Source organism: Rhinolophus ferrumequinum, chromosome 2, assembly GCF_004115265.2.
Source record: "Rhinolophus ferrumequinum isolate MPI-CBG mRhiFer1 chromosome 2, mRhiFer1_v1.p, whole genome shotgun sequence".
Classification (NCBI taxonomy): domain Eukaryota; kingdom Metazoa; phylum Chordata; class Mammalia; order Chiroptera; family Rhinolophidae; genus Rhinolophus; species Rhinolophus ferrumequinum.
This window is the reverse complement of record NC_046285.1, coordinates 35,248,670-35,263,015: the sequence shown is the minus strand read 5'-3', so window position 1 is coordinate 35,263,015 and position 14,346 is coordinate 35,248,670. Positions and strand designations below refer to the sequence as shown.

At 40.0% G+C, this 14,346-nt stretch overlaps 1 protein-coding gene across 15 annotated transcripts in view; it reads right to left on the bottom strand.

Annotated features, from left to right (window-relative positions):
• Window positions 1-11,504, bottom strand: part of BBX (BBX high mobility group box domain containing) — a 246,690-nt gene extending 235,186 nt beyond the window's left edge. For 6 of the 15 annotated variants that reach the window (XM_033128747.1, XM_033128782.1, XM_033128738.1 and 3 more), the window contains exons 1-2: window positions 11,340-11,472; window positions 8,137-8,208 (exon numbers count right to left, since the gene is read on the bottom strand). The gene's annotated coding sequence lies outside the window, so the exon portion shown is untranslated. Of the gene's footprint in view, window positions 1-8,136; window positions 8,209-10,277; window positions 10,352-10,811; window positions 10,944-11,339 lie in introns of those variants that run through there. The other 9 variants (XM_033128729.1, XM_033128835.1, XM_033128852.1 and 6 more) reach the window with 3 other exon arrangements.
• Between the last annotated feature and the right edge of the window lie 2,842 nt (window positions 11,505-14,346).

The following is a 14,346-nucleotide window of genomic DNA, read 5'->3' as shown; positions in this document are numbered from 1 at the left end:
GTGACTTTACTTGACATAGCCCTGCTAACGGCTCCCCAGAATCACTTACTAATGGACACTTACATGTAGGGAATAGTGTAAGTCTCAAACTTATATATCATCAACTTTATGAGTAGTGATAAATACTAAAAGACCTCAAAAACTACAAAAAATATCTTTAAAATAATGGTAAAAAAAAAAAAAGTTCAACTCCATATTCCCATCCTCAAACATTTGTAGGCAATATCACAGATGCACATTACTGAATACAATAAAAGGCTGAGAGAGAAAAAGAGATTAGATGGATATAGAGATAGAAAGGGATGGATAGATGGATAGATGGATGGATGGATGGATGGATGGATGGATGGATGGATGGATGGATGGATGGATAGAAAGAAAGAAAGACAAGCTAGAAGGAGAGGAGAAGGAGAAGGGAAGACAGGAAAGGAGAAGGTAGGAGGAAAGGAGGGAGGGAGAGAAAGAAAAGAATTATAACTTCAGTAACTCCAGAGATAATCAAAGTTTGACAGCTAGATGAGAGAATTATTTTCTCATTTTGTTCCATGCTCCACCACATTCCCTTTGCAGTCAATGCTAACTCTACACTTGGGTGAGTTTTGAGAGATACACCAAAAGCTGAAAAACAACTCAGCATTTTTTAATAGTAAAAGAAATCAGCATTGCTAATAAGATTCCCTCTGAATTACTCAATCGGTGGCTTTCCTACACCAAAGAATGTAGTCAATCAATAAATAATGAAAGAAGAAAATTTTTCTGTAGCCATTAACAGTTTCAGTCTAGACCAAATGACGACTGATTTAAGTCTAACCATAACAATAGATCAGATCAGCTATTACTTTATTGCTAGAGAGTGTCATATAGACTTCTCCTCACATTCAAACTTTTTGTCTTTTCTATGGTGGTTTTATATATAGGAAATTAAAAGTACAAAGGCAAGATCTTAACTTAGCATTTCACAGTTAATGATTGAAAATAAAGGTACTTAGAACCTCTGCAATACAATACAACCAAAAAACATTCTCACCTGAGAGTAGACTCAATTTACAGAAAACGTTTTCTATTTTTTTCTTTTCTGAAGCTAAGAAAAGTGCAAATGGCAATATAATAATGGACATATAACCCCTTCATGAAACCTCTCACAACACTAAGCCATTATGAAAGTAGCCTAAATTTTGTTCAGTTGTGTAAGAAATGTTCAACATGGAAAACATTTCAAATGTTATATAGACTTCAGTGTGTGTGTGTGTGTGTGTGTGTGTGTTTATTTAATAAAACTAACAAATTACAACAACAAAAAAGGAATCACAGTGACAGATATATGAGGTTCAACTAACAGGTATGTGTGTGTTTTTAAGCTTTCCTTACCCAGGGACACAAGCCTTTCACTGAATTCAACTTACTGGTACAAATGATGTTAACTATATTATTACCATTTTGTTTCCACCCTTTTATCTGAAGCCATAGGGTTCCAATGGATAGGCAGTTTTACTGAGTTAATATATAATGGTAAGATACTGTCTATGATTGTCAGCTTGCAATGAACTCAAAATGTTCAGATGATCGGTGATCAAAATTAGTAAAAGATTTTGAGTTAAATGGGAAGGAATACCAGACAATTTCACCCTGTGGACTAAGAAAGTTAGTACAATAGAATCACGATCCCTGATTTGAAACCCCTTGGTCCAGGTATGCCTCAGATTTTTGCGGATCTTAAAAAGGTCAGAGAGAGCATATAGCATATATTATATAACATTCCTAGCTAGATCTAGGAATCAAACATATTACTATTTCTATAGCAAAGTATGTGAATACTCTAAGTGTGCTTTAAAACTGCTTTAAACAGGCCCCATGACAGTTGAGGTCAAATGAGTTTTGGTGCCAAACTTTTGGAAGCAAAAAAAAAAAAAAAACAAAAAGCTTTCAGGTCTTTAGAGATTTTTTAGATAAAGGATTATGAATGTATATCCAATGCCACTACACATCAAAGTACAAAGACACTTTAAAAAAATATACAGCTTATTAATTTACTGGAGATGGAAAAGCAGTCAACTAAAATTTGGCAAAGTAGAAAGATATTCCTGGCAAATATAACCTGAAAAATTGGGAAATGCAAAATTGTTTCATTTTTATATATTCAAATAAATTAGATGCATGTTAAGACTACTTAAAAATAAGTGTATGTTAGAGATAATGAGTGTTTGAGTAAGACAGTAGTGTTTGGGAACCCTGACACTACGTGTATTGCACTTGACAGGTTGCATTTTCCCTAGCTTTCCGTTTTCCCATTGTTTGAGATTTCAGGGATGTGGTATATCTCCCATTCATCTTCTCCTTCACTTTTGCCCCTCTTTTCTATTTAAGTGTCTATTCTGTGCAATGCAATTTGTTACACACTCTGTTACGCATCTGGATGTAATGCTTCTCAATCCTCTTGCCTTGACACAGTAAGTTTTAATTGGTTGTGAGGAGTGCCCCAAGTAATTAGTTACAAATAAAGTATCACAGTTTATAAAATATTTTGTGTGTGTGTGTGGGGAAAGGGTACATTCAAGACTTTCATTATGATAACATGATTCTTGCTTGTATTCTGACATACTTTCTTGACAGGAAAAGTGGCTTTCTCACACAGTGAACTGCGTATAAAACTTACCATATAATTTACCTATGTCTATAACCAGGGAAATCATAAGTCCTGAGGTGTAAACATCAGTCCCAAGTGTCTTGGCTGAAGAAAGTTTGAGAACTGATACTCTAAAACATTCCAAGATCTATCTGTCACCAGAGAGAATGCCCAGTGCTGTCAACTAACCACTATGAAATATGAAAAAAGTTGTTCGCCTGTCCCTGTGCTATGCCTTTTTAAAGAGGCGGGAAACTCATTCCCCAAACCTAGAAACACACTGTACTAAACGGTGGCATGCCTCAGCTATGTTTTTCTCCCTTTCTGGTTGTTATTATTATTTCTTCTAGTAACAAATTACTTGTCCAGCATTTTACGTCCAGTTAAAAACATACCAGTGTTTCATGATACCAGGGTGGAGAATTACTTTAGGGGAAACAAAAATTAAAAGGCATAGCTTTGAGAAATTTCAAACTTAGTGGGAGTTGGGGTGAAGTGAGATGCAACTATACAAACTTATACTACATTGAGTGCTAACTGTGGATAAGGGTCATTACAGACATGATTATCTTTGTGATTTTTCAGTCTGTTACATGGTAAATATTAATATGCCCTTTTGCACATAGGATAATGGGAGTTTATTCTGAAGTGACATACATGCTCCATGTCCCTCAGCTAGAAGGCAACAGAGGCAGCAGGAATGGAACCCAGGGCTCTTTGTCTGCGAAGACTTTGCTCCTTGTACTATACCTGCCACTACAGGAATATCCACAGAGGGCAATGAGGGTCCTCTCAGAACTGGGAAATGCTGACTGAAATACTGCCAGGGAATCTTGAAGCTGGAAGAGACCTCAGCAATCAATGAACTCTAACCCCACATTCAGTGCCTGACTCCCATTCAATCTTTAGCCATATGTCCCTTATACCAGTTTCTCAGTATGTCAGAGGACCTCACACCTGCTTTAGAATCACCTGCAATACTAGCTAAAATGCAGATTCCTAGGCCCTATCCCAGAAACACTGAATCAGATTATTTGGGGATGAAGCCTAATTAGCAAGCACTCCACATTGGTGTTTTTCAAACTGTAAGTCATAAAAGCAATTTAGTGAATGATACCATGTATTTATTTTTCAGTAAATAATTTGGAACAGATTAGATTTACAGGATTAGAGAAAAATGTCAGAGGGCACTGCTCTTACTACTGTTTCAGAAAACTCTCATTTCAGTTTTTATATGTGGATTGGTATATAAAAGGTATTTTTTATCATATGTCTCAATAAAAACCATTTAAGAAATACAGTTATTTAAAAAAATTTTTGTCCTCATTTTTATTTCTGCTTTGAAATAAGTTATTGATCTTTTATTTAATGATTCTCTCCTATGGAATAATTAATGGATAAAATCCAACCTTCTCATGTCCTTTTTAGGATCTCAGTTATCACATTCCAGGAACTTATTTATTCCCAAATCTTTTCATCCAAGGGCCATGTTTAACTATTGGTTTAATTATTTAATCAATATTTTACATTTTTAATTTTTCTAAGATTTCATAAAATACAACTCATTCTTATTTTTACTTTGTATTTTATACCTGAAGTTATTTCACTATCTAGATCCTTGAACTGATTCACATATTTTAACTTATTAAGTTTATACTTTGGTAGGTGTTTCAATGCTTCATGGTCTATGTTTAATCCTTTAAGCCTTTCATTGCCTTAGTCTTCCAGCTTCTCTCTATTTACATATACTTTTAGATAGAATTCGTTACTGGCTTGCCTTCCTTTGCGTTTCCATTGTATAACTGCTACTTATTTTAATTCTCACCTTATCTTTTTCTCTGAGAGAAAAAAAAAATGAAAACAATCCCCATTAATACCTGAGGATTTTCTGGGTGTATCTTAACAGTGTCCTGACATTTCAAGGACCTGTGATTCCCTTCTAAGGAATAATATAAACACATATGAATGTTGAGTGAAGCTGTACTCAAAAAATGCTTTCTTTAGGTATGACTTAAAATATAGAAATCTCTACAATTTGACACAGTATGTGATGACTGCCCTTGAGGTAGTACAAACCCACTGATTAAATAACAGTCACAGAATCTTCAAGCACCAAGAAATTTCATTCAGTCTCTAGCCTTAGTCCTTATTCTCTTCTGAGCAGTGTTTCTTAAAGTGTAGCCTGAGGACCACCTGCCTCCGATTACCTACGTGGGACAGGTGATAAAAATGAAGTCACGAAATTGCAGTGTTTCTATAAATTGGGTTTGTTTTCACTTCATAGTGAAATGAAGCTGAATAAAAATATAGGATACCACTCAGACCTATTTTAAAAGGTGCCCTTAGTGATAAAAAGTTAAAAAAAAAAACGAGGTGGACTTCAAATAACAAGTTCAAGAAACCTGTCTTAAGTTAAGCACCTGTTAAGTTTAAATCTTAAAATATAGGTATGCCATATTGGTGGTGATGCAATATGCCAAATTAATTGCCTAAATTTAGTAATTTAGAACATTTAAATGTCACAATATTAAACATTTCTGAACTTTTGTAAGAGTAATAATTTCAGGGATTTCCTTTAGTTCAGCAAAAACAGGCACGCCTGTAATGAGGCTATTTTCAAAAGTTTTTTTAATAAGGTTGAGCTGTGAAGTCTTTATTACTTCTATTAAAGGTTTCTAATATTAAAATAATTGATATTCTTGGTAAGATCCTGTAAAATATGGCCCTTGCTTTACCCATGCTCTTTATGAAATGTAGGAAAATGTAAACTTTAAGTGTGCTAGCTGGTGATTAATAATTAAAAATTATGTGTGTAATTTATTGAAAAACATGGCTTTATAAATACTTTAGCTGCCAAGTTAGATTTTTATGAGTTGCGCCACATTATTTTAAGACTTTTGTTTCTTTTTTTAACTACCGTGTTTCCCCCTAAATAAGACCTAGCCGGACCATCAGCTCTAATGCGCCTTTTGGAGTAAAAATTAATATAAGATCCAGTCTTACTTTACTATTATATAAGACTGGGTCATATAATATAATATAATATAATATAATATAATATAATATAATATAATATAATACAATACAACATAATTCGAGTCTTATGTTAATTTTTGCTCCAAAGGATGCATTAGAGCTGATGGTCCTGCTAGGTCTTATTTTCGGCGAAACAGGGTACATACAAAAAAACCTTATCAATTAAACACAGTTACTTACAGCACAAACAAACCATAATTACATGTTTATCTTAGCTTTCACCAATCAAAGCTATGTTCTAAATTCAGTTCTCCTGTCTCAATGGATTAAGTGTAAAGATCAGGTATATAAGGTCAAAGGTGCATGTATTTTTCAGGTTGTATAGCAGAGCTATATGCTAAAAGCAGTGCTATCTCACAAACTCTTAAACCCAGAACTTTTTTTTAAATTTGGATAGGGAGATCAAGATGGATTAAAAAAAGGAAGCTAACAAACTTGCACATTTTTGTTAATATCTAAGTTTCTAGAGGAAGATTCTTCCTAAAACTGTCAAGAGTACCTCCAAATATATAGCACTAAAAAACAACATAGATGTACATGAACTCCCTTTTTCAATAGCTAGCATTAAATGTGAAATGCAAAATAAGGGTTCAGTTCCAGAACTTAATAGAGATATGCAGGGTAATAAAAAGTGAAGTTTGGAAACTCTTGGCAATGTAGAAGCAAAACCTTCTTCTAAATTCTCATTTTGATAATTAGGCCTCAAGTCTAATACATACATTTTAGATGCAAATAACTAGTAATTCATTGTCAGGGTGACTCTTTCAGAGTACTACCACAAGTTTTATACTATAAAAGCTACTCTGACTTCAAAGACCAAGACTGTTCTTGAAAATATTGTTTTAATGAAGCTGTTATTTGATATCTCAAAGAAATGCAAGAGCTCATCAGATCACTTTTATTCTGGAAATTATAGATTCCCATTTTAAATTTTGAATGGTCAAATATATTTCCATGGGGAAAGAACTAACATTAAAAGTTTGCTCCAGTGAACAAAATAATGTGCCTCATATGTTTAAATGTGGTGTTCTTTAGTAATCAGGAATGCACTTTGAATACTCTTGCCATATGTTCAAAAATGAAAAACTTGTCTTGCAAACAAGCTTTAAAAAAAAAAATCAAAGACATGAAATCCACATATTTTGGTGTGCACTAAATTCATCTCACAGAACCATCTCAGTCTGACCACTCTAGTTGGCCTGTTATGTATGTGTCATATTAAGAGGTTCTCCCAACTATCTGAAATAATGTGATATTTACATTCCATAAAAGATGTTGGACATAGAGTTTATATTACATCTCATCTAAGGTTCTCAGCAATGTCAAAGTATATTTTGCTACCATATGGAAACTACCAGAAAGACCTGGTCTTCAAACTCAGTTGCTCTTAATACTTAGATGACCTTTTAGTAATACACACAATATTCCAGCAGGCCAAGAAACAATCAACAAGTTCCCTTTTCTTTTTCTTTTATGGAAAACTGACTCCAAGTCCATTTTCATTCAGAAAATACCATCTCCATCTTCACTATGGTAATATTACAAAGTACCACAGCTGATTTACACAATTTAGTACAACCAGTTTTCTTAACATATCAGCAACTTAAGAGTACCTGAGGAGTTCCTTACAATGAAGGGGCAAAATTTCAAGTTGGTTTTCTGCAGTTTGGGCTCACAGTGATGCTCTCGAATGTTCTACAAATTCTGTTTTCACCTAGACCATTACTTCTCACAAAGAAACTCTTCAGGCACTTGCTGTGCCATACATTATTTCACGGATTTTCCATTTGGGAGACATATACCTGAAAAAGGCACTTAATGGATTTCAGAGTCACTTGTTTATTGTATATACACATTGTTAAAATGTACCAAATTTCTCCAAATACGTAAATTTGGAAGGAAATTCTGATCAATTTGGACATGTTTATTTGCCTTTTGAAACAAGTTGGTATACTAAACGCCAGATTTACTACACTGCCCAGTACACCCTTTCCCACCACAAAAATGTCACAAACAGCACAAAGTTACTCGAGAAAGAGTGCCTAGGAAAGAGTAAGCAAATGTCAGTCACTATAATTAGGCTTTCTGCACAATGCCTCTTTGGGTTTTTAATAATTCTCTCCACTCATAAGCTACAATCTTTCTACAATATTATCTAGCATTAAATGTCCGAGGCCTTCAACTCTGTCAAATTTCACTATCAATTAAAATGCCTATTTGAAAATAAGTTTTCAAATGACACTTTCTTGCAAATAACCATGAAATGAACATTTAAACTATCTTAAAATAATAATAACAGCCGCTGAAATCTAAATACTAAGAATCCTAAATTGGCTTCTGCTGTGGGAAACTCAGTGAGACAAGCTTTCTGGGGTATTGTAACCCTAATAAAGCATCTTCTTCTCTAAACACTAAGGACCCTTATGTCATTACTAATAGCTATCCAGGTTTCCTGTATGAAGAGTTTGCATACTTACCCAGGAAGGCAAATGGAAAGTACAAAGGGAAGAAGATGAACTGCGGCAAAGCCTTTGTCATATGATAGTGACCTATAAAGTATCAAATAAAGGTACATCATCAGTATGGTAGAGCTTTACAAGAATCCCAATTCCTGCAACATCTATGTAGGACCCTGAAACCCAGGAGTCCAGCTCCCCCACCAACTTCTTCCCTCTCTCCACCCCTAAACCCATGTGCCAACTGTGGGGCAATAAAGGCAAAGCTCCCAGTATTCAAATGGCAGCTCAGGGTAGCCCAGCTGGCATTCCAGGGTATCTCCAGCATCCTCTCTCCCGACTCCCCATATGTACAAAGCAGAAAGTTGATTCATTCTGCAAACCCAAAACCCACACCGCGATCATTCATCAACTTGCACAAGTGATCGTTGCCCCCAGGACAAATACACCAGCATCCAAAGCATAGCAATCGATAGGCAGCCCGACACTCCAACGTGCCCAGGAGCCAGCCTGAGGTAGCACAGCGATGGCAGTGGGTCCAGGTATCGCAGCGCTCAGCCTTGCGGACCTGGGTTGCCACAGCTGTCGCCCAGACGCCAGCTCTGGTCACAATCCCGAGATTGGAGATCGGAACCGAGCTGAGAAACACATTCACCACAGCCCCCGGCGGCAAGTGCAGGGCCATCGGGTCCTCGAGGTCGGGGTGGGGGCAGCTAGGAAATGGAGAGGGAGGACGGGAGCAAGAGATCCCACCCCGGCTTTGTTGCTGGTCACCATCAAGTTTGCATCTTAGTACAAAATGTCGATCTTAAAGGCTGACAAGACAGAGGCAGAGGGAGAAAGAGAAAGGGAATAGAGTCCATCTTGCTTTGGGGAAGAGGGGAGAGAAAATAAATGAAGTGCAAATCCCACACTCCGGGCGTAAAAGTCTGTTAAACACCTTTCCATAAAGGAGGAGCAACGACTGGGGTGTCCCCGTACCCGTGCCCGCTCGAACTGGCGGCGGTCTAGGCAGAAAACGCCTCCCTCTCCTCTTCCTCCTCTCTCCCCTCCTCCTCCCTCTCCTCCTCCCGCGGGCCCCGGCGAAGATCCCGCCGCCACCACCGCTGCCTCCGCTGCCCCCCGGGGAGGCACCGCCGCCCGGCCCGGCGTTGCCATTCTGGGCTTGGACCGCACAGCGCGCGTGGGGCCGAGAACCGGGTGGCTGCGCGGGGACGTCCGCGCCGGGGACCCCCGCTACCCCTCGCCGCGGACTGTCTACAGAAGTCGCGCGAGCAAAGGTGGTGGCGGTGCCCAGGAGAGGGGGCGCGCGTGGGGCCCCCACGCCGCGAGTGGGCAACCCCAGGGGATGACGAAGAACGCCCCTCCCAGCGCGGGGAAAGTACCCCAGTCCCCCGCAGCCCGGCGTCCGCGACCAGGAGACGAGAACTGGACGTGTCATTAGCAGGACAGGCAATGGTTTCAAAGCCCCAGGCCAATGACCATTAGCAGAGGCAGAGCTGGCTCCGTCCCCATCCCCCACAACCTCCACCCACCTTCCCCTTCGTACCCCCCCCTCCACCCCACCTCTCGAAACTTTTCAACAAGATCCACCTGGACTAATTTGTCCTCAGACAGTTAAAATATTGACTAGACCCTACACCGCGGGAGGGACGGGGAATGCATGCTTTATTTTCATTTCTACAGAAAGGAAAGCAAAAAATAGCTTCTCTCCGTCTCTCCCTCTCCACCCCCCCTCCTCTGTCGTACATGTTGTGTCTTAGCTTTTTGCATCGTTTCGTTTTACCTTCCTCATTTAGAAGAAATGATCGCGGATATTTCACACATTAACGTGTTCCAGATTCTTGGATTCAGGGTCCTTGTAAATTACAAGACTGGGTTTGGTCTCAGTTACGTTAAGTTTCATACAATACCAAAAATTAAAAATAATAATAATAATAATACATGTCTGTGGGTGAGCGAGCGAGACGAGGTGGAGGAGGAAAAGAAACCTCGAGTCTGATTTCTGTAATTTACTAGCGACCCGGATCGCAGCAAATAACAGTGTAACACGAGTGTGGCTTAAGAGGACTGGGGAGCTCTTTCTAGAGACATCGACCCCATCCCTGGATAAAGGATCTGCAAGTTTTCTGTCATCGCGACCATGCAATGCCATAACTTACCTTCAGAGATGACTTGAAGCAGCCAAGGCCTTCCTCCTCCCCTCCACCACCACCCCCTGCCTCGCTCTCTCCACCTTAAACTTATTGACACAACATAATCCCACATTCAAGCAAAATCCTGACACAGCCTCCCTCCTCCTCTCCCCCCTCCTCTCTTCCCTCCCGTTCTCTCCCTCTCTCTCTCTCACTCGTCCCCCCCCGTTCCCTCCCTCTTCTCTCTCCCCTTCTCCCTCGCCCTCTTCCCCTTCTCCCCTATTCTTCCTTCTGACTACTCCCGCACTAAAACTGCACTTTCTCTACTCGCCGCGTATTTGGTTAGGGGTGGGGGGTGAGAGGGCACCGATCCGCGGGGCCGGAACACCCAAATCCCAACTCTCCAGATGAACGAGCAACTGGGCTGCTGTTCCCGGTCACCGACGCACACGAAACGTTCCATAAATCCACTGAGGGCTGGCTCCTCGTACCTTCTTCCCCTGCCCCTGCTCCCCAGGCCCCACCTCCCCGGCAGCCGAGACCAGGCTGGGATCCACGTACTTTCGCCGAGATGAAGTTTGGGGCTCCCGGGGCGGCCACGAGCCGCCCGTCGGCGTGAGGGTTCTGTTGTTGTTTTCCTCGGGCTGCTCCTGCCCGCGCCCCGGCTCGCGTGCCCCTCTCGGGCGGCGCTGCCTGTGTGCCGAGAGGTGCTGGTTGCAAACGCAGCCTGGCACCGGCTGGCCTACTACTCCCCAGCCCGGCCCCCAGCCTCCCGCCCGCAGGGCACTGCCTCCGCGCCCCCCGCCCCCCGCCGGCGCGGCCGCCGCGACCCTCGCCCCCGACCTCGACCGACCCAAAGTTTTGGCAGAGGGGGAAAGTGCCCAGGCAGCGGGCCGGCAGGCGGCGGCTCCGAACGCGCGGGGTTCCCTCCGTCTTCCTCAAGTCCACCCTACCGGCTGCCGCCGCCGCCGCCGCCGCTGCTCCTGCCGCGGAGTCCTTGGGGCTGCAGCCCGGCGGCTCGCAAGTGAGTAGGAAAACAGAAAGTGAGGGGAGAGCGCCCGGGAAGGGCTGGGGATGTGGGGCGCTTACCTCGCGGGCTCGCCGGCCGTGAGGGCGTGTGTGTAGCTCGCCCTCCGCGGCCAGTCTAGGGTTCTCTATGGGAAAGTGGAGAGGAGCTCGCGGAGCCGCTCTGCCTCCGCTTCACTGTACACTGCTCCACATACAGTACATGCAACCCGGAGAGACTGAAAACACTCATTTTATATAAGGCAGCCTGCCATTGGCCCGCGCCGTGACAGACAGGCCGTGCGGCCAAACAGAAGGCCCGTTACACCCAAACACACGCACACATACACACATTTTACAGAGACACACAAAGATCATCACATTTTCTATTTTCTAATGTTCGGGACCTGTAGACAGTAGGAAAGGACAGGTAGAGAGGCCCAGCAGAGTGAGGTAAGGGCGGAAAACCCTGTCTGCATCAAGTTGCAAGGCTTAAAACTGGTGTCCTTTTGACTTGGGAGGGTTATAGTAATAAACTACAACTCCACTGGATATGGAAGTGAGGGTTTTTTTTTTTTTTAATCGCTGCTGTGTGGTGCCCCGTGGAAGAAGCGTGCATTGTGTTATGATTTTACAGCCTGACCTGGTTGACAAGTGGCCAAGAAAGGCTTTTTATCTGCTTGATTTTTATTTTTTTTGTCAATGGGGTAGCTATCATATAGGCCAAAATAGTGCAAGATAAGTTTATTAGGACTATAGTGCATTGAGGTTGTTAATGTTTCATTCATAGGTAAATTCAGAAACATCAATACAACAATACACAGAAACAAAGACAAACATTTTGCTGAAATAGCCAATCTGCTTTTAGCTGGTCAGAGGGTACAGATGACCTGTGCAGACATACAAACAGTGCTATAAAGTAGAATAAGTCATGGAAGATAGTCTGTGGCCCTTTTCTCTTAAAGATAGACCTTTTAGGTCAATATATGCAAGATTTATATTTTGCATATTATATATATATTGACTTTACATATTTCACATCATATGTGAATATCACTTGTTGGGTGACTTTAAGGAGATGGTGAACCCAAGGAGTTCTTTCCGATTTTTTTTTTTCTATAATGCATCTTTGGCGGATTATATTTGGCAGTCCTATATAAACAAGTCAACAGGTTGCTGCAGAAAGAGCCATAGCTGGAAATTAAGAGGAATAAATTCTAGACTCAACTAGAATCTAGAGAAACTAACTCTCTTCAATGCTCAGAATTGGTTTGGGGTTTTGTTTGCTTTCTTTCTTTCTTTTTCTTTCTTTCTTTCTTTCTTTCTTTCTTTCTTTCTTTCTTTCTTTCTTTCTTTTTCTTTCTTTCTTTTCACTTAAAATTAAAATAAGAACCTCCCCCAGTTCCCTTCATTAAATGTTAATTCATCGTATACTATGTACCACGCATTATCATAGGCTCTAGATGTTTTCTTAAGATTTCTTCTGATTTAAGAGTCTGTGAATTATTTTTAAACACAAACATTTTTAAGATGAATAAACAGTGAAATTGTATGGCCTAGATGCATAGCTTTAAAACTCAAAGGAAAGCTGAATAAGAGAATTTACTTCAAATGCCCTTTTATTTCCTTGATATATCTATCTTAAGGTTTTCATCTCACATCCATAAAGTTACCAAATGTGTGTGTGTGTGTGTGTGTGTGTGTGTGTGTGTGTGTGAGAGAGAGAGAGAGAGAGAGAGGTGTCAAGAAATGAGAATACTTAAGTTTATGAAGTTTAGAAAACAAATAGTCGCATTTAGAAATATGATATTTTGTTTTTTTAATGAAAATAATTTTAAAAGGGAAAAGTATATAAAATCACAACGTTTTAAACTGATAACATTACAGGTTATAGTGAATGATACTCTGCATTTAGTTGACAGAAGGAAAAAAGTTCTTTATCCACACTACACTGCTATGAGGTTAGTTCTAAGTACTATTATCTTTATTTTATCCAGAAAAGAAATGAGACAGGGTAAATTATACAACATGCTTAATATTATACAGAAGGCCAGTGAAGAAGGAACCTAAACCCAGGACTAGACTCTTAATACCCACAAAGGTTTAGCGTAACTAGTTGGTCCTACCTTCTAAATGACAAAGTTCAGGGACAAGTGGTAGATGGAGGAAAAACCAGAAAAAGATTTCTCAGGATTTCACTGTGCTCTTTTTTGCAGAGGGAAAAAAAAAATCATCAACATGAGTTACTACATTTAATTGCTAAGTGAAGTGTTGTAAATTTTTTGCTAATATATTTATGTCATGAAAAAAATAAAAGACAGCCCACTCCCCACCTCCCTCCAATTTCAACCATAGGAAAACATTATTGATTTATTTAGATAAGGTCAAAAAAAATTTTTTGTTGAATTACACTTAGCAGAATTATTTAGAGCTACAGTTTCAAACTTTTTGATCATGCATTGTTATCAGTAAAATGTTTGAGCATGTACCCTCTCTCTCTCTCTCTCTCTCTCTCTCTCTCTCTCTCTATATATATATATATATATATATATATATATATATATATATATATATTTAGGTACGTTTTTTAAAATGCACAACTGCATAGATATATTATTTATTATTACAAAGCATTCACTCACAAAAATGAAATGAAAAAGCATGAGATAGAAAGAAAACTAAATAAGAGTTTTAATGTATTCTTCCTGGAGTCCTATGATATTATCTTCGCACATGCCCCAGAGTTTTGCATTCAAGTTTTGAGACCTCTGACAGTGCAAGGTGCTAAATGACCAGGACTTATGCAGGAGAGCTTGAAGTGCATAGAAATGACTGGTTGCAAGACATTACTGCTACTGGAAAGCTGGTGGCTCCATGGAGCCTTCACATTAAGAGAATGATACTTTTTTTTAAACACATTATGTATTGCTGGTGTATTAGGCATCATGTGGCAGTACAAGCCATCATTCAATACTTGTTTGCAGATCATTTATTGAGAAGGATCTATGTGCTAGGCACTTGTGCATGCCACATTCTGGAAAAGGGAAATTGCCTGCTCCTAGGGAAATTGATGGAATAGAATAGAATTCCA